Genomic DNA, 23,589 nt, shown 5'->3' on the forward strand with positions numbered 1-23,589 from the left:
TTACGCTATCCATGCAGCTCAAGATTTTATAAACCTCTATCAGGTCACCCTTTAGCCAGAGAAAAAATGCCCTTGCCTATTCAGTTTCTCCCAATAGCTCAAACCCTCCTATCCTGAGAACATCCATATAAATCTTTTATGAATCCAATTTTCTTAAGCACAGAATTTTAAATATGGCCTAACCAATGTCCTTTACAGCCACAACATGATATCCCAACTCCTATACTCAATGCACTGACCAATAATGGCAAGTGTGCCAGATGCCATCTTCACCACCCTGTCTACCTGTGACTCCACTTTTAAGGAACTATGCACTTGCACTCCTAGTTTTTGGCAACACTGTACCATCAACTGTATAAGTCCTGCCCTTATTTGCCTTCCCAAAATGCAGCACCTCCGTTATCTATATTAAATTCTATCTGCCACTAACCATTACTTATAATTCACATCCAAATCATTTGTATAAATGATGAAAAGCATTGGACCCAGCACTGATACTTGTGGCACACTGCTAGTCATAGGCCTCCAGCCTGAAAACCACCCCTCCTCCACCCTCTCTTTGCTACCTTCAAGCCAATTTTGTATACAATTGGCCAGTATCCCTGGATCTAACTTTGCTAACTAGTCTATCACGTGGAACCTTGTTGAACGCTTTGCTGAAGTCACTTCTTCAAAAGACTCAATCAAGTTTGTAAGACACGATTTTCCACGCACAAAGCCATGTTGACTCTCCTTAATCAGTCGTTGCCTTGCTATTTTTGGTCTATCTCAAAACCCTTCTCTTCAAATGGATTCTCTTTCTGTTCTCTGAAGTGGCTGAGAGTTATCACTTGGTTGATTTTTTTCAGCTTGCATCAATTTGTGTGTCCTTAGGTTAGAACAAGGTTGCCCTTTTTTTCATTCTGTGAAGTGATGTTAGTGCTTTGTGCTTTATTTAAAAAATCGGGATCAAATCTTTATCTCAGATCAGGCGCACTTTGAAAGGGTTGATTGCTCTTTCTCTGCTTTAAATTGCACAATGTTTAACTTTGGGTTCAGGCCGCACTTCTTGATACTGTGAAAGCAAAACTAAGACGCATTGATGAGTGTGGATTCCTTTTCCTCGGTGTATAGTAAGAACATTTCATTTTTTATTCCCCAGATGATTTAAACTAATTGGAAGAGGTAGTTAATTATCAGTTCCTCCTGATTAGCTGTTAACTATGCCTTAGACCATAAGACATAGGAGTGGAAGTAAGGCCATTCAGCCCATCGAGTCCACTCCACCATTCAATCATGGCTGTTGGGCATTTCAACTCCACTTAACCATATTCTCCCCGTAGGCCTTAATTCCTCGAGACATCAAGGATCTATCAATCTCTGCCTTGAAGACATTTAGCGTCCCGGCCTTACTGCTTCTCTTCATTTTGACTCCAAATCTAATTTTAAAATCTGTTCCCTTAAATAAGTTATCAATTGTAGTGATAAATGCAATAAAATTGAACAGAATCTTAGCAATGTTTGAGTTAGAAGTGACAATTTGTTTTACATGAAAATATTTACTATCGTAAGTACTCTCTTAGTAGACTAAGCACTTTGAAACAATAGCTTGCCTTTATCTCATGCTTAATTGTAACAGGATGTTAATTGAGATGTAAACAGACAAAATGGATGATGAGAAGGAGCTCCCATAACTGGGATACACTGTACTAGAATGCAGTTGCGGCTCAGATCTGGCAGGTTATGGGAGAAGACTGACAGCCTGGAATAGACAGTTGAAAAATGACATGCATCAGAAGAGGCTAGAAAGACTCCTTTACTGGACCATTGTCCACCTGCTAAAGTCTAAACCCTCAGAACCTCTAAATCCCCTCCCAATACTTCATTCCAAGATGCCTTTCTCATGCTGTAGATCCTGCAGAAATTACAATTACACCATTTCAAAGGCTTCTGGATGGATACATGAATAGGAAGGTTTTAGAGGAATATGGGCCAAATGCTGGCAAATAGCACTAGAATAGTTTAGGATATCTGGTCGGTATGGACAAAGAGTCTGTTTCCATGCTGTACAGCTCAATAACTTTATTTTAAGACTGTGTTGAAGCCTCTCAGAATTCAGAACATCTATCCACTATTGCTAATCTTTTTAAATTGAGGTTGAGAGGTGACATTATAAAGGTTTATAAAATAACTGGGGGGGGGGGGGGGGGTAAAGATAAGATGAATGGCAGGTTTCTTTTCCCTAAGGTGGGGAGAAGAAATATTTTTTACACAGTGTGGTTCATGTGTAGAATGAACTTTCAGAGGAAGTAGTGCATGTGGGTACAGTTACAACGTTTAGAAGACATTTGAATAAGTATATGGAGGGATATGGGCCAAGTACAGGCAGGTAGGACAAGTTTACTTTGGGATTATGGTTGGCATGAACTGATTGGACCGAAGGGCCTTTCAGTACCATAATTTTTTTTTGTGTTATTATTTTGTCTACACATTCTAACAGTGACACCTTCAGCTTTATCTAAAGTACTGCCATCTACATTACATACTTTCAGTGAGTCACACTCCTTTGCAATATTTACCTTTCAGTGATCCTCCATGATGTTGCAATTCTTTCTTGTTCATGTCTTCAGATTTCCTTAAGCATAGCCCAGCACCATTTTGCCTGGTTGCCAAATGTACAAATCTATCATGAAAAACACTTGGAGCCATTGAGTACCATTTCTTTGACTTGCATTTTCCCAGATGTATGCATGTGCTTAGGGCTTCTAAGAAAAGGTAAATACATAGCAGAATGCCATTCTGTGCCTGGCCTCCTGCTTTGTGTGAAGAGTGTAAGGAAAATATTTTGAGTCTTGAGGAGACTTAATGCATCTAACGATTTTCTTCTACTCTGATTTAACAGCTTGGTGCCTTACACGTACAAAATGGCTCCCGCTTTTTCTTTTTATTCTGGTTAAATAAGTAATTAATATGGTGGCATTTCAGCTGCTTTGATTCTGACGATGTGTAAAAAAGGCAAGAAAAGACATTAAGTAACGCAGGAGGTATTTATCTGCTGATTTTTTTTGTGTGCTCTCAGTGAGTAATTAATTGGGGCACCAGCATTCTGGCTGTGGAATTAATCCACAATCTGTGAAAGTAGATGTATAATAATCAAAGTTTACAGAAAACTAGTCAAATTTCAAACATCAGTATCTTAACATGAGTAAAAATTACAATGCCGCACAAGATTGTCTTATTTACACAATACAAAGCACTGGCCTTAGTTTATAGTAAAACCTCTTATAACAAAAAAACCTGACTCAACATGAGCAATACACAGGAAAACTGCAACTATGAAAAACGAACTATTCCCGTCTGCCGTTTGTATAGAAGGAGTCAAGACCAAGGGTAGTCATCAGTGAACTATGTTCGAGACTTGGCAATAATTGGACCAAAAACATGTGGCTATTCACTCTTCATTTTTTAACTCATAACTTCTGCCATTACTAATAGTTAATTTCAATTTCAATGTTTGTCCACATAGTGGAAACATACATGTAAACTTGTCACGCTGTAATTGCATCTTCCTTCCTGTGTGTGATGTTGCAATTTCTTGACTAGTAGATAGTGCATTTCGCACATCACAGTTTGTCCACAATCATTCCATTCTAAATGCAAAAAGAGTAACTTGTAACAGAAACTGTTTGGGTATAATGTTTAAATTGATCATATGTAAGCAGTGAACCTTTATAACGTTGTTCATGGGTATGGTTTAATGACTTTGGTACCAGGTAGTATAAGGGTAACATTGTTAAACAATTGCCAGTTCCTAATGTTAGTGGTGGCACAGTGAAGTCCATACCCATGGTTGCCATATAAGGTAGGGTACTCATGTATTGGCTGTTGCAGTCAGTGATTCTTAAAGCAGAGACTTGCAGCTGGCGTGACTGGCATGATGGAGGGCATGGCTTTGGACAGCAAAGAAAATCTTGGAGTTTTTAATTTCAAAATTATACTGTATTCATAAAAAATCTTTAAATACATTCATAGTCACTAAATCAGTTTGGTTCTGTACAGTCTTTGCACATGGAGAACAAACAAACATTGGAGTTTGTCTTTCCTGATAGTTCCAATAAATCCAAAGGCATTTCTTACTTAGGCAAAATACTATTTACATGTATTTGAGACACTGGGAGAGTCCGATAACTGAATTGACCCCCAATGAACATTGGCCAAAAGACCTTAGACATGTGGTCTTTCCCTACTGTACCTTGATGGCAGCTGCTCTAAGCTTTATTGCATCCCTCTGCATGGAGTACTGGATCTTGGATAAGTCCTGAAAGGACACAGATTCAGGAAGCATACCAGGCAGGGTCAACCTGAAGCTCTAACTTTCTTGTTGTAGTCGTTGCTATTTGTTTCATGAGCCAGATTATTAAATGTGGGAAGGCTTCTTAGGTGTAGAATCTGCTTTTTGTCAATAAAATCAGTTGGTTAATATGGAACAGTCTGAAGAAACTGCAAGCATACAAATGATAAAAAAGGCAAATTTACTGTAGTAACCTCAAGCTGAATAGAGGGCAGCAGTCCAGAGATTAATCAGTGTATGGGGTCCAAGTACAAGAGCAATCTAAGTTACCACAATCATTTAATTGCTGGTTTAGTATGGCATTTTGAAAGCAACTAATTGTGCAAAGTACTTTTGAATATATCAACCCAAAAGTGCAAAATTCAGTATGAATGTAAATATTACAATTCTGCATCATAAATGCTTATGATTGACATTTTTGGCACCAGTCTTTAACAATGTAGACTTCAGTATAAGGAAGACATCTGATTTACAGAATTCTGATTTATTTGTTGCACAGAGATGGCTGTTTGCAATTTTAATGGGTTTTTCCCTGACCATATAAATTTACAGACCACAGCGTTGTATTTCAAACATTTCCATGTGGAAGGTGGCAAATAAAATATTCCTGCACCTCTGCTAACACATTGCTGGGAATAAAGGAGCAAATTGGGACTTTTAACCGACTCTTTGATAGGCATATGAGGAGAGTAAAATGAACGGTATGGAGGTTAGTTTGATCTTAGAGTAGGATAAAAGGTCGACACAACATTGAGGGCCGAAGGGCCTGTACTGTTCTGTGTTCTATCTACTACAGATGCTAGAATCTACTGAAAACAACAACAACTGGCGATCGCAGCGGATCAAACAGCATCCTTGGAGAGAGAACAAGCTAATATTTCGAGTCTAGATAATGCTTCAGAGCTGAAGTGAAGTGTGTAGGGGCAACACTTATGTTGCAGTTGGGGGTGGGAGTGTGGGGGGTAGTAGATGTCAGGTGCTGGGGGAGAAAAGATGTTCAGAATAAGTGATCAGAATGTGAGAATGGCAGAATGGTGTGCCTAACTGCCAAACTTGCAAGAGCAGACTCCCACCAAGGTGAGGGGAGGAGAGAGAGGGTGACAGAGAATGAAACAAGTAAAGCTGAAAGAAAGGCAAGAAATGGGAGTTGGTTCACAATTTGAAGGTGTTGAACTCAATATTAAATCCAGAAGGCTGTAAAGTGCCTAGTCTTAAGATGAGATGATCCTCCAGTTGTTCCACTGGAACACTGCAGCAGGCCGAGGACAGATAGGTAGACAATGCGAGCAGGATGCTGTGTTAAAATGGCCAGCTACGGGAAGGTCGGGGTCATGCTTATGCACAGACCAGAGGTATTAGCACCACCACCACACCAGGTCTCTTCCCCACCTCTCCACTCCAACCCAACTATAGCATAAATGCTGCCTCCTCCACACTTCACCTGAGAAGTCACCTGAAGAGTCATCGAGACTTGAAATGTTAGCTTACTCTCTCCGCAGATGTTGTCTGACCCACTCTGATCTCTAGCATTTGTTGTTTTCAGTACACTCCTGGGAATGCTGTATAAACATTGACACGTTCCCTGAAACCCACTGGCAAATGGGCAAGTTGCTAAAAGGGAAACAGTACTATTGTAGCAGCAAATATGATTTAGATTTGCATACATCAGTGGAAATCATGCTAATAAACCTAGATAATAAATTCTGAAGATCCAATGCTCATAGTGGAGCACCACACAGATATAAATCTAACGACCATGTGTTTCTGGAGGCTATAAATGTAAAATAGTCACTAATAAATCCAAAGGGACTTAAGCAAATTTCTTTACTAAGACAGTGGTTACGATGAGAAAATCACTATAATAGGGAAAAGCTGAGACAAGCAACAGATATATTGGAGATGAAGATAAATAAGCACATGGAGGATAAAAGGACTGGACAAACATATTGATCTGATTAGATGAAAAGGCTGAAGGTGAAGGCTGACATGGAACACAAACACTAGTTTATTCCATTCAATCAAAAAAACTTATATCTGTGTTTACGTATTGTGCACCCCATGTTAAAAACCTCCACTGTAGCTTGGAATATAAGTGATGCCCTGGTCTGGATTATTTGCTGCTCAGCTTAATACTTTACTACATCCAAAATTCTAGCACTCTTTCTTTGCTGTGCTGATCTGCTTACCTCCCAGCTGGTCCTCACAGTCAACAACGGCTCCTCAACCCTTCTGCATTGACTTAAAATCCTCATCCATCCTCAGAGCATTTACTCTGTCTCAGGTGAGTGATATTATAAATGATCTTGCTACACAAGGCTCTGGCAGGCAGTTATTGAAAATGAGACAATCGGAGTTGTGGTGTTGCTGCTGAAAGTGTCAGCTTGTGGTACAGGAGGAGAGGTTTGCTGTCACATGCTATTAAGGCTGGCGAAAGAAAGAACCAGGAAATTAAAGTGTCAGCCTTGACAGTGCTGCATTCGTCTGCGTCAATCGCAGGAACAGTTTGCTGTGGTGGCAACCATGTGTATCATGATTTCAAAACTCTTGATTGAGATGTTCCAATCATTGGTCTGCACCTGTTATTTTCCCATGACCTGCAAAGCTGAGACGGCAGTATGTGAATTGACAAGATTTCAAGTGTTGAAGGTGGAGTTTTCACGTTGCTGCAATCATGTAATGTGGCTGTTGACTGAGCCTGAGTTCATCACCTTCATTCCTTTGAGCCAGAAGCCACCTAGAACTATGTAATGTTATGATCAGGTGAGAAGGGATGGATTGACTCATCTTCCCTTATTCCTTGTTTGATGGCTACAGTTATTTTATGAGGCTGCCATTGTGGCCAATATTACTGCTAGGTAAACCACTGCTAAATGTGGGAGTGTTTCTGAATTTGAATTCTGTAGCAAAGTGCCATTTATCAAACAAATCAGCTCATACTAGATATAGTAAGATAGGACTTGCATAATATTTTCACTCATATGGAATCAGTCAGAAGATTATGTGGATCAGAGTCACACTGATAAACCCTTATATTTGTACCTTCCAAGGTTTTTAGTCTACAGCACCATTTGACTTGCTGTGATCTTCTGTTCTGCTTTGTATAACCCATGCCAAGTATTAAAAGTGTAGGGTGAGGGCAGAATACCAACACCATTTTCTGTATTGCAAATGGTTCAGGGAGGCTGTAGACAATGGCGTGTGATCCTAGAGAACACAGCTCGAGTGGACATGGGCAGTGAAAGAGATTCTCCAGCGATTCATGGATATTGTGAACCAGGACTGGACATTCTTATCCAACTTCTTATCCAACAAGCCACTGCATCAGCTGCTATGACAAGGAGCATAGTAGAGGTCTTTTGGGAAAATCGAGGAGATTTTTGATATAATTTAGGTTAGAATTCTTAGTGTGGAAACAGGCCCTTGGGCCAAACAAATCCACACCGACCCTCCGAAGAGCAACCCACCCAGACCCATTCCCCTACATTTACCCCTTCACTTAACACTACGGGCAATTTAGCATGGCCAATTCACCTAACCTGCACATTTTTGGAATGTTGGAGGAAACTGGAGCACCCGGAGGAAACCCATGCAGACACGGGAGAACGTGCAAACTCCACACAGACAGTTGCCTGAGGTGAGAATCAAACTAAGGTCCCTGGTGCTGTGAGGCAGCAGTGCTATCCACAGTGCCACCGCGCCATCCAAATCTGGTATTTTCAATCACTATGACCCACAGTGACCCATTGTCATTACTGCAGATGCATCTACTAAAAGCTATATGCTTTCAGATACAGATGGACAGAAACTGTAGACCAGTTCATGATGCATCCCATTTACTGACAGGGACAGAGTAGGGATATTTAGTGTTAGGGAAGGAAGGATTAACAGCTACTTAGGCTTGTGGCACTTAGGTCCTACGCAGTTAGAAAAAGTGCTTGCACAAGTACTAAAATTCAGAATGTGGATGGTGCAAAACAACAGAATCATAGAATTTCTACAGTGTGGAAACAGGTCATTTGACTCAACAGGTCCACACCAAGCTTCTGAAGAGTAACCCATTCCCAATTACTGTAAAAATCCCCTGACTAATGCATCTAACCTAGGCATCCTGAACACTGTGGGTAATTTAGCATGGTCAATTTACCTAACCTGCATGGCTTTGGACAGTGGGAGGAAACCAGAGCACCCCCATGCAGACTCAGGGAGAATGTGCAACTTCCACACAGTCACCCAGGACTGGAATCGAACCCATATCCTGTGAGACATCAGCACTGACCACTGAGCCACTGGGCTGCTCTATATGAGGTAAACAGCAATGGATGCTTTGCTGTTTTTCTCGCAAGGCATGGACAAGATGATATCGATTTTATTGACAAGGTAAAAATCTTTACATTGACAACATCTACAACCAGCAAGAACTCAGTGACTTAATTAAATCGGAGGTGCACAGAAATTGGATGAAGAACATGTTCTAATCATTATGTACAGCTTCAAAAAATGACCAGAATTCATTTTACATAATTAGAGGCATGGTGGCTCAGTGGTTAACACTGCTTCCTCACAGTGCCAGGTTTGATTCTAGCCTTAGGTGACTGTGTGAAATTTGCACATTCTCCCCGTGTCTGTGTGATTTTCCTCTGGGCATTCCAGTTTCCTCCCATAGTCCAAAGATGTACAGATTAGGTGAATTGGCCCTGGTAAATTGCCCTTACGTCCAGGGATATACAGGCTGGGTGGATTATCCATGGGAAATGCAGGGTTACAGGGATGGGATGGATCTGGTTAGGATGCTATTCAGAGGGTTAGTTTGGACTTGATGGGCTGAATGTTCCTCACTGAAGGAACTTTATTATTCTGTTCTATGATTCTACAATTCCAATCTCGTACTAGGATCAGAGAGGATATTTCAGTGTTTTGGATAATTTATTCATTTATGATAATAGATTGGTATTTGTGAGAACCCTGAGAATTGATATACTGCAATGGTTGTACCAAGAATTCATGGGTATCACAGAACTGTTTGGTGGCCGGGTTTCTCAATATCATTAGAAGGCATGACATTAGGCTGTAATACTTGTTGTATTCATCATCAGAAGACACGAAAACTGTTGTTTTCATCTTCTTTTCCAGCAAGATCATGGAAACATCTCGGACCCCTTCAAATGCAGAGGTAAGATGTTCTTGATGGTTGTGGAATCCTACTCCAGATAGATACAGTCAACTAACTGCAGGGAAATGCATTTGAAGCAGCAAAGGCCTACTGAAGGAAATCTTAGCAACACATGGAATCCCAGACTGTAAAACCTCAGACAATGAACTCTCAGTTCATCAAGGAGCACGTCAGTGAGTTCCCAGCATTATTTGGATTCTTCCAAACTACCAGCTCACCAATGTACCTTAAACCAATGGTGAAGCTGAAAGAGAAGTACATAGAGTGAAAGTATTGCTGAAGAAGAATGAAATGCACTTTCAAAATGCCATGACAATTCTGAAAGATAGGACTTACATGCATTAGGAGAGGCAAGAAATTATATTTAGGTTTTGCGCGATGAAAATTGTGTCTCACAAACTTTTTTTTAAGGAAATAAGAGAAACGATTGATGAGGGCAGAGTGGTAGACATTGTTTACTTGGACTTTATTAAAGCCAACTTTACTTGAACCTTAGTAATAAGGGTCTGCATGGTGGACTAATTAGTAAAGTTGGATCACATGGGATTCAGGGTGAGTTTGCCAATTGGATACAAAATTGAATTTACGGTAGGAGACAGAGGGTGGTAGTGGAGAGTTGTTTTTCAGACTGTGATCAATGGTATTCCACAGAGATCGGTGCTGGGTCCTCTTTTGTTTGTCATTTATATGAATGATTTGGATGAGAATATAGGAGGCATGGTAAATAAGTTTGCAGATGACACCAAAAATTGGTGATACAGTGAACAGTGAAGAAGGTTATCTGAGATTACAAAGAGATCTTGATCAATTGGGACAATGGACTGAGGAATGGCAGATGGAGTTTAATTTGGATAAATACCATGTATTGCATTTTGGTAAAACAAACAAGGGCAGGGCTTATACAATTAATGGTCGAGCCCTGAGTAGTGTTGTAGAACAGAGAGACCTAGGGGTTTAGGTATATAGTTCTTTGAAATTAGTGTCACATGTAGACAGGGCAATTAAGAAGATGTTTAGCATACTTGCCTTCATTGCTCAAACCTTTGAGTATAGGACTTGGGATGTAATGTTGAGGTTGGTAAGGCCTCTTTTGGAAGGCTGTGTGCAGTTTGGATTGCCCTATAATAGGAAGGATATTATTGAACTGGAGAAGGTTCAGAAAAGGTTTACCAGGATGTTGCTGGGAATGGAGAGGTTGAGTTATAAAGATAGTCTGGAACTTTTTTGACTGGGGCATAGGAGGTTGAGGGGTGACCTTACAGAGGTTAATAAAATTATGAAGGCATATATAAGGTGAATAGAAACAATCTTTTCCCTAAAGTGGGAGAGTTCAAAAACTAGGAGGCATATTTTTAAGGTGAGAAGAGAAAGATTTATAAAGGACATAAAGGGCAACCTTTTCACACAGAGAGTGGTTAGTGTGTGGAATGAACTGGCAGAAGAAGTGGGTCAATGCAGTTACCATTACAACATTTAAAAGACATTTGGATAACTACAAGAACGGAAAGGTTTGGAGGGATATGGGCCAATGGCAGGCAGGTAGGACTAGTTTAGTTTGGGAACATGGTCCGCATGGACGAGTTGGACTGTATGCTAGTATGTTGTATACTCATACTAGTTGCTGTATGACTCAATGACTCATATTTGGGATATTGTTCATTCCAGAATGGTTTAAGTCCATGTGAACTCCTAACGGGAGAAAGACTGAGAATACAACTCTTTACCTGTCCCATGCGTTTAAAGGGAAACTGTGGTGTAAGTGTCATGTCTCTGGTTTGTAATTCAACACCCTGGGTTAATATTTGGGGACATTGGTTCAGATCCCACCAGGGCAGGTAAATATTATTTTTAACAGCTCAACAAGACCATGAAAATTACACCATCTGATATGAAAATGAAAGAGTGTCAAGTTAATGGTGGGGAGGGCGGGGAGGAGGGGTTGAGGACGGGTGAGCGGATTCACCATTTAGTGACTATCTGGTCATAAATTTGTTGTTTCTTATGAATCAATGTACTTGCAGAATCAGGAATTTCAACACAAAGCAAAGCTGACCTAGTAGGACCTCCCACCTAAATCCATTTGCTAGCTCTTTTTCTTGACTCATTGATATCATCCTCCAAATGTCTTGACTTTTTTTCTTAAATGCCACGATAAGCAGCTTCAAAGACCATAGAGTTGCACATTTCATATTCCGACACAAGTTGCATGAAACATGCCTTTCATTCTCACCCTCTTCACTGCTAATATTAATCTTGAGTTTATGTCCCCTTTGATATGTCATTCAGAGAGAAGAATGTTTTAATCTATTTAACTGTTCCAAAATTTTGAACATTTCTCCACTCCAGTGAACAGAAGCTTTGCTTTTTTTAAGTCTTTGTCTTTAACGGTACCTATTCATCCAAGATAGCATAGGACATTTATGTTACTGTGTTTTTCATCCTACTGCAATAAACTGTCATTTCTTCTTTGATTCAAATTCAAGCCCTTGACCTTTGTATGAATAAAAGATGTAGTACATTTGAAAGAAAATATTATTCTCATGGCTTAATGTATATATTTATTGAATCAGACATACTGAAATGCTCCAGGTTTGTTCCCTTGGCTTACTAGCCTGAGCTACCTGATCTCAGAAAGGAACACAGCACAAGAACTATACTTCTTAATGGTCTAGAAGAGAGATAGAACTCACTGAAATGACTTTACAGTGGCATCACCTGGAAGGTGTATGTGTTTGTGAGAATCTTGAGTGACAGCAGGACGGGGCTGTGTGTCTCGCTAAAATCAAATAGTCTTTTAGCATTGCCTGTATCCACCGTCATTGACCAACTGAAGAGATGCATAAAGACAGATAAAGAAGGTGAAATAATACCTGAGCAAAAGTTTAATGTAGAACAATGAGAGAAAGAAGTTAAAGGTATGGAGGTTCAAAATCTTACAAACAGTACCAGAGATCATAATTCACACAGAGTTTTCTTTCTAGTAAATGAACTTGCTTATCAGTATGTTTGTTTATGGGCACAAACATTTTAGTAAAGCACAATTCATTAACCATTTTAATATTTGAGTAAATCAATGTGCGGATTAAGCCCATACTTGGATGTTTTGTGGTAGATAGCCTCACAGTCCTCACCAATTTTGGGATAACTAAAAATGCAAGATTTAATTGGAAATGAAATGAGAATAATATGAAAATGTGCCCTGAGTACTCTCAGTTGCCTGTTTTTGACTGTGCAAGTGGTTGTGTGAGTGTGCCTGTTTCATACAAAGGGCAGTGAAGATTTGATGGTGATTAGGAGGTGATAGTATCACACCTCAGTTAGATTCACTTTTCCACAAACTTGACACATTTTCTTTGGTGCTGCAATAAGCCATGTGGGATTTGCACGTTGGGCATGGGTTTCACTGATGTACTACAAATGCAACGTACAGAGTTATGAATAATTTACCTGAATTAAAGTAGGCAGTATAGACAGAGTCAAGAGATGATCGGATGTGTTTCTGTCGGGAGAAGGGACTGAATGTGGTGGGTCTAATCAGGCCTAATGTCCATTTACTGCGTTTGAATATTCTTCTACGCACATATAACGTATGCAGGGTGTCAATTTATGCTTGTTATCCACATCAAAGCGGGTGTGACGTTAATGGTCCCTGATTGTACTAGAGTACAATATATGGGTGTTATAAATAGCACAGAGTTACTTAATGGAAACCACTTAAATCTCAAAGTCCGAGGGTAATGCAGATCTCAGCACTCTGTGGGCTGAACCTGCCATCTTCCTACATTTAGCTGAGTGACATTCACAACCTTTTCCCAGGGAGTGTCAGTTTTACATCGATTCAAAGAAGAAAATTGCCTGACAAATGTACTGATGTGTTGAAGGACCCCTGTCCTTGAGAAAGCGGGAGCTTTCTAACCACTTTTTTTTTGGTGTTTCTCTTTTTGCTGAAATATTTAACAAATTGTTGCTTGAATAATTGTCTCATCTTGAACCACTCAATAGTGACCTAACGTGTGGGCTGAATTCCAATTAAGCTGTCACAGAGAGTCCGAACGCCAATCTCAGCCGTTGACCCTGTAGGTGGCTGAGGAGGCAGACAGTTTTTCTGACAAGGTTAGAGTATCCATTCAGGCAAACCTGCGACATTATTTCAAAGTAAGATTAGAAAGTAGCAACCTATATGGGATTGGTGGCAAGTTAATGGGAAACAGATAATAGGTAAAAATCCTTCACTCAGAGCTTGTAATAGTCTGCGCAGTGGAGACAAAGAAAACACTGGAGTTATTCAAATTACAAATGATGCCATTATGACAGAGTTAATGTGCCAGAACAATGAGTCTAAATAGCCTTTCCTTACACCTGCTTATCCATAAACATCTACCCATCGCTTCTTACTGTCTTGGTGTGAGCATATAAAGATTAAAATGAGTATAGCTGGTCTTCACATTTCTCATAGACCAAGCAGACTTGTATATCATATTTGCTCTCTCCCAACCTGCCAAACACCTCCCCAGCCAGTTATTCCTCAGAGAAACAAAAACACAGCGAAGCGAAGTCTGTGGACGATTAAAAAAAACACACAAGCTGGCTCTCAGGGATGGTGATAACCCATGACTAACCTGCAAGTTACTTAACTGGACGTCACTTCTCTATACATTTCACTGCACTTAAGAGCATCAACCTGAACAGGTACAGAAAAGAACTGATTGCCCATTCCCAAAGATCACCGATTTCCTGCCCCACTTTTTTTCTCCTTCCAAATTTTTTTCTTTCACTCATAACATGGAAATCAGTCCATGAGCACAGAAGTAAACATCACCTCTGTAAAGAACTAATAAGCCTCAAGCAAGTTCAAAGATTTGACAAAATAACTTTTTTTTTCCTATAGAATAAAGGGCATGTGTAACAGATTAACAGAGAAGGAAGATGATTGATGAGTCTACTAAAAATTTATTTTGTCAATGTCTCAACATTTATCAAATCCTCTCACAAACTTGCTTGCCTCAAAAATGGAGTAACTGGTCATTTATCTCATTGTTAATTTTCAAATTTTCAATCCACACTAAGCAGCTCCAACATTTGCCTCCATAGCAACCATGATTTATTAACTGTGAACAGCTTTGAGAAGTTCTAAGACTTGGGCATTTCGATTTAACTTTAAGTTCTTTGTTCTTTCTCTGTCATGGACCCAGCACATACAATCAATCTCCTTCTGCAACCCTGATACAATCTATTCTATTGTGGACTCCATCCACTCACTTAATCTTCTTCCATATTATATATGAAAACTAACTTTATTTCATTCAATCCCTTGAGGAAAGCTTTTGCAAGTCTCACCCACAAATCAAGTAAGTCTCCAGAACTGCTTACCCCATCAATTCTGTGTTGCTCGGCTTCATCTGGTTTGTTTTTTTTGGACTTACCTTTTCACGAGACCAGCAGCAAAGGGATCATCATTAGAAAATACAGAGTGAGAAATGATCATTCTTCCCTGCAATTCTTCCCCATCCCTATTTTATTATTCAAGGCCCTTTCGTCCAACCTCCCATACTCCTATGCTTCAGGAAGGTCAAAACTAGCAGTTTTGTTCCTAACTCTCAACAGATGTCCCAATGTCACTTCATCTTTATTCTTTCATGGGGGATGTGGGTGTCACTGGCGAGACCAGCATTTTGTTACCCATTCCTACTGGCACTTGAACTGAGTCAGAAGACTCACAACAATCAATTACAGTTGTCATTCTTACCAGTACTGACGCTTCTTATTCAGATTTTTATTCATTGAATGTAAATTCTATTAGCTGTTTTAGTGGGATTTGAACTCATAACCCCATAGCATTAGCTTGCACCACATTGTTTCCATCCCTAACTGCCTTTGAAAAGGAGGCAGTGAGTTGCTTATTAGGACCGCTGCAGTCCGTGTAGTGCAGGTAGACCTACGATTCCATTAGGGAAGGAATTCCAGGTGCTTGACCCAAAACACGGATGGATGGCGATATATTCCCAGGCCAGGATGTTGAGTGGCTCAGAGGGGATCTTGCAGATGGTGGCATTTCCATGTATGTGCTGTCATTATCCTTCTAGTTGTATTATGATTGCAGGTGATGATACTACAACATCACCATCTCATTCTAAATCATCCTAATCCTGAATCAACTCCCTTCCCCTCTCAGGCGTCAAAATTGTTCAGGATGATAACATAGGCTAAGCTTGTTAGCATTGCTCACAAATCATGAATCCACATCCCATCTTGCTTCTTAAAATCAGCATGTTCTTCTCTCACATGTAGTTATTTAGCAGTCCTTAAAGGCCGCTAAACCATTCACTTTAACTACTCCATGTGGTATCAAGTTCTACATTCTAACTACTCCTTGGATGAAAAAGCTTTTCCTGAATTCATTGTTTGGTTTCTTACTGACTGTCATATTTATGATGCCTAGTTTTGGATTGCCTAAAAGCAGAAATATCTACTGCACACACAGACTATCAAACCCTTTATAACTTTGGAGACCTCCTTCATGTCCCTGCTCACTTCAAGACAAAAGACCCCCAAATGTGAGTACTACATTTGTGCTCTCTGTGTACCCTTTTTGGTTCTAGATCCTGCTGACATTCTCACTTTTGCCTCAAGCACGGTCACTGTGTGAAGAAGAGCGGCTGGCCCATGTGACACTGGCCTCCAGTCAAGGAAGCAAGGAGAAAGATTTGTTGCAAAATTATAGGAAAGGTCAGTATATATGAAGCCCAACAAGCTACAGATGGTCCAGTCATTGTTAGTGCAATATTAAACTGACCCAGCCGATTATTGCTGCTCTCTTATGTGTTCTTTCATGTCTGCCTTAATCCCATCAAATTGTAGCTGGGATTGTTAGACATGTTGTGCTGACCTTGAAGCTGTTTATTTGCAAGCATTGGTCTTGCGCAAATAGGAGCTACAGGTGTTTGCTGAAGATAAGCTGATATAAAGTTCTCTACTGTACCTGCGACTAATGCCAACTATGAAATTTGATTAGGGCAAAGTAATTTCATGAGTGCAGGGATAAAGATCATAGATTGTGATGACCCTCGAGTTTAAAAGAAATATGAACAATAAAACTGCTTTTGTCCTTCTCTGTCTCATGCTTATAGAAAATTAAATTAATTGCTTTCTGATCTGTAGTCTCATCTGGACGACCAACCATTATGTCTCAACCTGAACACTGGTAACAGGATATTTGATGGTGGATTGATATTATGGACAAGGTTATACATGTTCTAATCCTGTATCTATCCAGTACTGCACTTATCAGCATCAGTCATTAGGCAGTAATCCTGCCTGATTTCCCAGTGCTGTCCTCTGTACACTAACTGGAGTGTCTCCTGCAGGCTTACATTAAGAAGCGCCATTTGACTGAAAACCAGAAATCTCTCCAAGGCCTCTCTTTGTTACCAATATTTATAGGGTTATTTTTAAAAAGTATGTTTCCTGCTCCCTCATGGTTGTGGTACATGAATTGATGCAAAAGAAAGTGGTTACAAGGAAAACAATTGAAAAAAAGCTACTAAGGATTTTATTTTTCATTCACTGGAAAACACTTTCTTTTGATTAAGAACAAAGACATTCAGCTTCTCCAAGCACAATACCGTGCATATGTTTTCTTGCCTTTGTTTCTTGCCTCTGTGTGAAGGGGGAAGGAAGTGAAAAATGCTTTTTATTCTACAGCCTATGGCTGAGAGCCTATTTTTCCTCCATTATCTGCATTCCTCAGTGTGAACAGCTTAGCCTGCCTGATAACATTTGTGTTGTAGACACATGAGAGGTGAAATAGGGTCTACAATTTTGCTGTAGAGATACAGATGTATGTGAAATAGAGATGTTATGTGAAGCTTGTAAGGAACCTTGGTTACAACACAGCTAGAGTATTGTGCACAATTTTGGTCTTCTTTTATTTGGTCAGGGGATGTGGGCTTTGCTGGTTACCTAACTTTAATTGCCCTTGAGAAAGTGATAGTGAACTGCCTTCTTGAACTACTGTAGTTCATTAGTTATATTTATTCCCATAATCCTGTTAGGGAGGGAATTCCAGAATTTTGACCCAGCGACAGTGAAGTAACAGCAATATATTTCCAAATCACGATGGTGAGTAGTTTGGAGAGGAAGTTACAGGTGGTGGTGTTCCCATATATCTGCTGCCCTTGTCCTTCTATGTGATAGTTGTTGGGAGTTTGCAAGTGTTGTCTAAGGAGTTTCAGTGAATTTCTCCAGTTCACTTTGTAGATACTGCACATTGCTGTTTAAGTGTCAGTGATGGAAGGAGTGAATGTTCGTGGATGTGGTCTCACTCTAGCGGGCTGCTTTTTCCTGGTTGGTGTCAAGCTTCTCAAGTTTTGTTAGAGTTACACTTGCCCAGAGAAATGGGAAATGTTCCATCACATTCTGATTTGTTCCTTGAAGATGTTCGACAGACTTTGAGGAGTTAGGAAGTGAGTTACTTGCTGCAGTATTCTTAGCTTCTGACCTGTTCTTGTAGCCACAGTATTGCATGGTTGGTCTATTCACATTTTGGTAACTGGTAACCCCCAGAATGTTAATAGTGGGGTTTCAGTGACATTAATGCAATAGGAAGTGTCAAGGGATGACAGTTATATTTCCTATTGTTGGAGAAATTCATTACCTGGCAAGTATGGTGTGTGAACCTTACTTCCCATTTTCCAGTACAAACCTGGATATTGTCCCGGAATTGCCTTTGGACCTGGACTGCTTTAATATCTGAGAAATCATAAATGGTTCTGAACATTGTGCAGTCATCTGTAAACAGCTCCAATTCTGACCTTATGATGGAGGCAAGGTGATTGGTTGGGTTTGCACTTGTCCTGCTTTTTGTGTACAGGACATACCTGGGCAATTTTCCACATTGTTGGGTATTCGCCAGTGTACTCAGTAAACGGGGATAGCTTAGCTAGGAGCGCAGCAGGTATGGATGTAGCAGACGTTTGGAGCAGGTGGACTTCATCGTGTATGGATGTGATAAAACCATTCATTTAGGCCACAGAATGGTGGAGGTCAGAGAAGTGAATAGTGATAAAGAGGGAAGAGGTAAATTCTCCTGGTGTTTGGAAGTAGGATGTAGAGTTGAAGGAAAATGCCAAGTGTATAAAATAGCCTATTTCAAACCTGAGACACCATGACCTATAGAAGAGAAGGTGATGGCCGAGAGATATTATTGCTAGACTATTAATCAAGAGATCTAGGTAATGTCCTGAGGATGCGGCTTGGAATTCCGCCATGACAGGTGGTGGAATTTGAATTCAATAAAAAGAAAATCTGGAATTAAGGATTTACTGATGACCATGAAATCATTATCGATTGTTGGAAAAATCATTTGGTTCATGAGTGTCGTTCAAGGAAGGAAATCTTCCATCCTTATCTGGTCTGGCCTACATGTGGCTCCAGGCCCTCAACATGGATACTCAAGCAGTCCATGTCAAAATGCAACAAGATCTGGACAATGTCCAGGCTGACAAGTGGCAAGTAACATTTGTGCCACAGAAATGCCAGTCCATGACCATCACCAATACAAGAAAATCTAGCTACTAACCAGACATTCAATGGTGTTACAATTACTGAATCCCCCATTGTCAACATCCTGGGGGTTATCATTGACCAGAAATTCAACTGGATTCACCATATAGACACAGTGGCTACAAGAGCAGGTCCTAGGCTAGGGTTACTGTGGTGAATAAAACACCTCCTGACTTCTCCAAAGCCTGTCCACCATCTGAAAGGCACAAGTAAGTAGTGAGATGGAATTTTCCCCACTTGCCTGGATGAGTGCAGCTCCAAAAACACTCAAGAAGCTTGACACCATCCAGGACAAAGCAGCCGGCTTGATTGGCACCACATCCACAAGCATTCACTTCCTCCCTGACCGGCGGTCAGCAGCAGCAATGTCTACTGTCTACAAGATGCATTGCAGAAATTCACCAAAGATCCTCAGACATCACCTTCCAAACCACAACCACTTCCATCTAGAAGGACAGGAGCAGCAGATGTATGGGAGCACCACCACCTTCAAATTCCCCTCCAAGTCACTCACCATCCTGACTTGGAAATATATTGCCGTTCCTTCACTGTCATTGGGTCAAAATCTTAGAATTCTCTCCCTAATAGCATTGTGGTCAACCCACAGCAGGTGGACTGCAACAGTTCAAGAAAGCAGTTCACCACCACCTTCTCAAGGGCAACTAGGGACGGGCAATAAATGCTGGTCCAACCAGCAATACCCACATCCCACAAATGAATAAATATGAAAAAAAAATCACAGGTCTGGTGCAGAAAGATGGGGCAATGCAATATTGTTTCTCATCAGTGCGGACATTGTAGTGGTTTTAACAAGTCAGCCAGTTAGACCTTATAGAATATGAGTCCCCTGATTGGGGCTGTTAACCTGGTCCAATCAGGGAGCCCTGGCTGGCAGATATAAACAGGAGAGTCAGAGGTTCTGTTCACTCTGAGAGTTGGCTCTGAGGGAGCTGGGTCAGTGTCAAGTACTATGCATCTGTTAATAAAGAGTGGCTTGGTGATGGGATACTGGCTGTTGTAGAGTTATTTCCAGACATGATGGGCTAAATGGCCTCCTTGGTTGTGAATTGTCTATGATTCAGACTGAGAGAATAGAGAGCCAAGAGCAGCTTGAAAGCGTAAGCAGGCTTAAATTGTTCAGAGAGAGCAGAAGTTTGCAAAGGAAATTGATCCTGACTCCTGCGACACTTCATAGTGTAAAATTCTAACATTTATGACATGGTTGCGTTGTCTACAGATTGTTTCAAACCATTGCATTCTATGTTGTTGAGGGTATCGCTGAAGGATGCTTTTGTTATTGATAAGTTTTAGATCCACAGCCACAGATAGCACTCCTGCCCGATCCATGCTCTCTGCCAACTCCTGCTATCAGTCTCATCTCTCAGAATGTCACTTCAGTACCTCTGACTCCCCTTCATCCCCTGTCCGTGGTCCTGGTGTCTCTTTTATATCTTTCTGTCATCTGAGAGGTGCAGCTCTGTATGTTGTACTTGTTAACTGAAGATTGTGGAAAGGAGGATAAAGTGGGAAATCCATATTTTTCTCGTTAAATAAAAGCTCTCAATTTATTTGAATCTCAGACCAAGTGATGGAGTGGCTGCTACTTGACTGTGTCTAGAAACAGCTCCCTCTTGTGGTTGATCAAAAGAAGTGCATGACTTGGATTGATGGTCAGGGCAGACATTGCTGGCCGCGAAGATTGCATTTAATACTCTCTGAAAAACAATTGCTTATTTCTTAAAAAAAAATTCCACACTCGTCCTTGTTCATCCATTAGCTGCTTCACCCTCCCTCTCTCTATCAAAGTGCTATTAAACTTTCAGCTGGATTTATTGGAAAGTTTCTGGGAAGGGAATCAGGGAATCAAAATCACATTTGGAATCCTACAGTGTAGATAGAGGCTAATGGGCCCATTGAATCTGCACTGAATGTGTAAAGACAATGACACACACACACACACACCCAACCTTATCCCTGTGACCCTGCATTTCACCATGGCTAATCTAATTTCCTGAATTTCTCTGGACATGATGGAAAATTCACCATGGCCAATCCACCCTAACCTGCACATCTTTGGACTGTGGAAGGAAACCAGAATATTCAGAGCAAGCCCACATGGACAGAGGGAGAATGTGCAAGCTCCACACAGACAGTTGCCCAAGGCTAGAATTGAACCCAGGTTCCTGGTGCTTTATTTGAAAAGTTGGTCCTGAGGGAAATGATACTCTCTCAGGCGTTTATTCTCACCTTCTGGTGGTTAACTCACTGTTCACTGCTGCAATCAATCTAGCAAAATATCACTCAGGGATATGCTCCTTATAAATCCTTTCCCTATATTCCATATGATCATTGAGTCAGTTCACTGATTCGTACAAATGGATTGGAAATGGAGTCTGAAATGCAAAGATAGATGACACCATTAACTAGGCCTCAAGGGTTATCAGTACTTTTGATTCATCCATCTTCACTCCCATCTGATGATCAAATCCATTAGAGATTGATGGAATTCTGATCCTAGAAATCTTTTTTTCCTAACATAATCCTCCCAGTTTCTTATCATTTGTGAGAATGTCCTTAACTTGACAAGTTTCTTTTGACAAGTGTAACTGCTTAATATGAAGAATGGAACTCTAAATAAATTTTTAGAATAAATAAGTAATTGTTAGGCATAGCATTTGTAGTGAAACCGTTTTCTATCTCTCTGGATTCTTGAAGTATCAATCAATGTCCTTTGTTAAAGTTTCTAAGTCAATGGGACAGCAGTTAGTATCCTCTTATCTTCTGAAGTGTGGGAAGGTAGGGTCACCATTGTTCGATCAGACCATGTCGGGCTGCTGTCTCATTAGAGAGAGAAAACTGGTGGTGGTTTAACCTGAGGGTTACCATGCCTCAGGCTATGGGAGAGGTTGAGGAGGAGAGTCTTTCATGGTAACCTCAGCTGGTGCAGGAATTGTGCCCACACTATTGGTATCACTCTGTACCACAATCCAGCTGTCCAGCCACCAAATGAAGTAACCATCTGACCCACAACCTGAGGTAAACTAAAAGGTGACCTTGAGCTAAAGTGACGGAGAGGGGAAAGGTGACCACTATAACATATTGGTTGTCTACCCGATATTTGTTGGTTAGAACAGCTCAACTGAACACTTAGCATAGGGTAAGCTACCAATCCCTCGAAATAAAGTACATTAATTAGTGCTTAGAAACAGGGCAGTCCTCTTCAGGGAGTTAATGTCTTTAGATGGAAGATAGACCAAGGAAGATGGTTAACATATAAAGGAATGGTCACCAAAGAAACATCCAAAGAAAGTGCTGAAGCAGGTCTGGCAGATCGATAGATTGAGAAACAATATTTCAACACAAGTAAGTCTCTTTTTCATAACTGAAAGGAATTGGAAAGTGCAGGCCATTTTCAGAACCTCCTTCAGTTCTAAGGAAGAGTCAAATCAGACTCAAAATGTTAACTCTGCTTCTCTCACCACAGATGCTGTCAAATGTGATGAGTTTCTCCAGCAATCCCTGTGCTTGTTTTAGATTTCTACCATCTGCAGTATTTAGCTTTATTCCCGATATATAGGCTAGAGAGCAGAATGGTGCCATCACAAGGTGCTGAGACCAACACAATCTGTTCCCACCATCCATTCATCCTCTGGGATCTGTGAACCACTCTTAATTGGCACAGCTTGTATATTTTTCCTGTCTACTTACCTAATGTATCAGATGTAAACTATTGTTCCTTAATAAACTCAATAAACTATCTTACAATTACTTTTGAGCCTCTCTCTGCCCTGGGGTATCTGTGGCTCCCAAATCCTGAATTTCACATTATCCCTGGTAATACCTCTTGACAATGGTATATTTAGTCATCTGAGCACTTCAATCTCAATACTGAGTAATTCAGGAGCCCAGGCTAATGTTCTAAGCTCATCGCCTTATTTAAAATTGATATCTTTACATTAAAAGCAGTTAAGCAGTTCAGAGAAAGTTCATCCATCTCTTCCAGGGATGATTGACTAGTCTTATGAATAAAGGGTGAACAGTTTGTGCCTTTACCCACTGAGGTTTAGAAGGATGTCATGTGATCATATTGAGTCATATAAAATCCTGAACGGGCTCGGCAGGCTGGATTCTAAGAAGATGTTTCCCCTCATAGGAGAGACTAGAGTTATGGGATGCAGATAAAGTTTATGAGGCTTTTACTTGAAAATGGAGGCAAGGAGAATTTTTTTTCTTTCAGGGAGTTGTTAGTCTGTGGAATTCTGTCACTTAGAAAATGGTGGAGGCTGGGTCTTTGAGCTTACTCAAGGCAGAGTTAAATTTTTGATAGACTTGTGGGTCAAGGTTATCAGGGGCAGACAGGAAAATGGAGCTGAGACCACACCCAAATCAGCAATGACCTTTCTGAATTGTGAAGTAGACACAAAATGGCAAGTGGTCTACTTCTGCCATCAAGTTGTGTATTCCTATGTCTTACAACCACCTCCTGTCTTGTATTTAAAACTCTGCCCATTTAAGGTGCAAATGTTTC

The sequence above is a fragment of the Hemiscyllium ocellatum genome, chromosome 39 (genome assembly GCF_020745735.1).
Source record: "Hemiscyllium ocellatum isolate sHemOce1 chromosome 39, sHemOce1.pat.X.cur, whole genome shotgun sequence".
Classification (NCBI taxonomy): Eukaryota; Metazoa; Chordata; class Chondrichthyes; order Orectolobiformes; family Hemiscylliidae; genus Hemiscyllium; species Hemiscyllium ocellatum.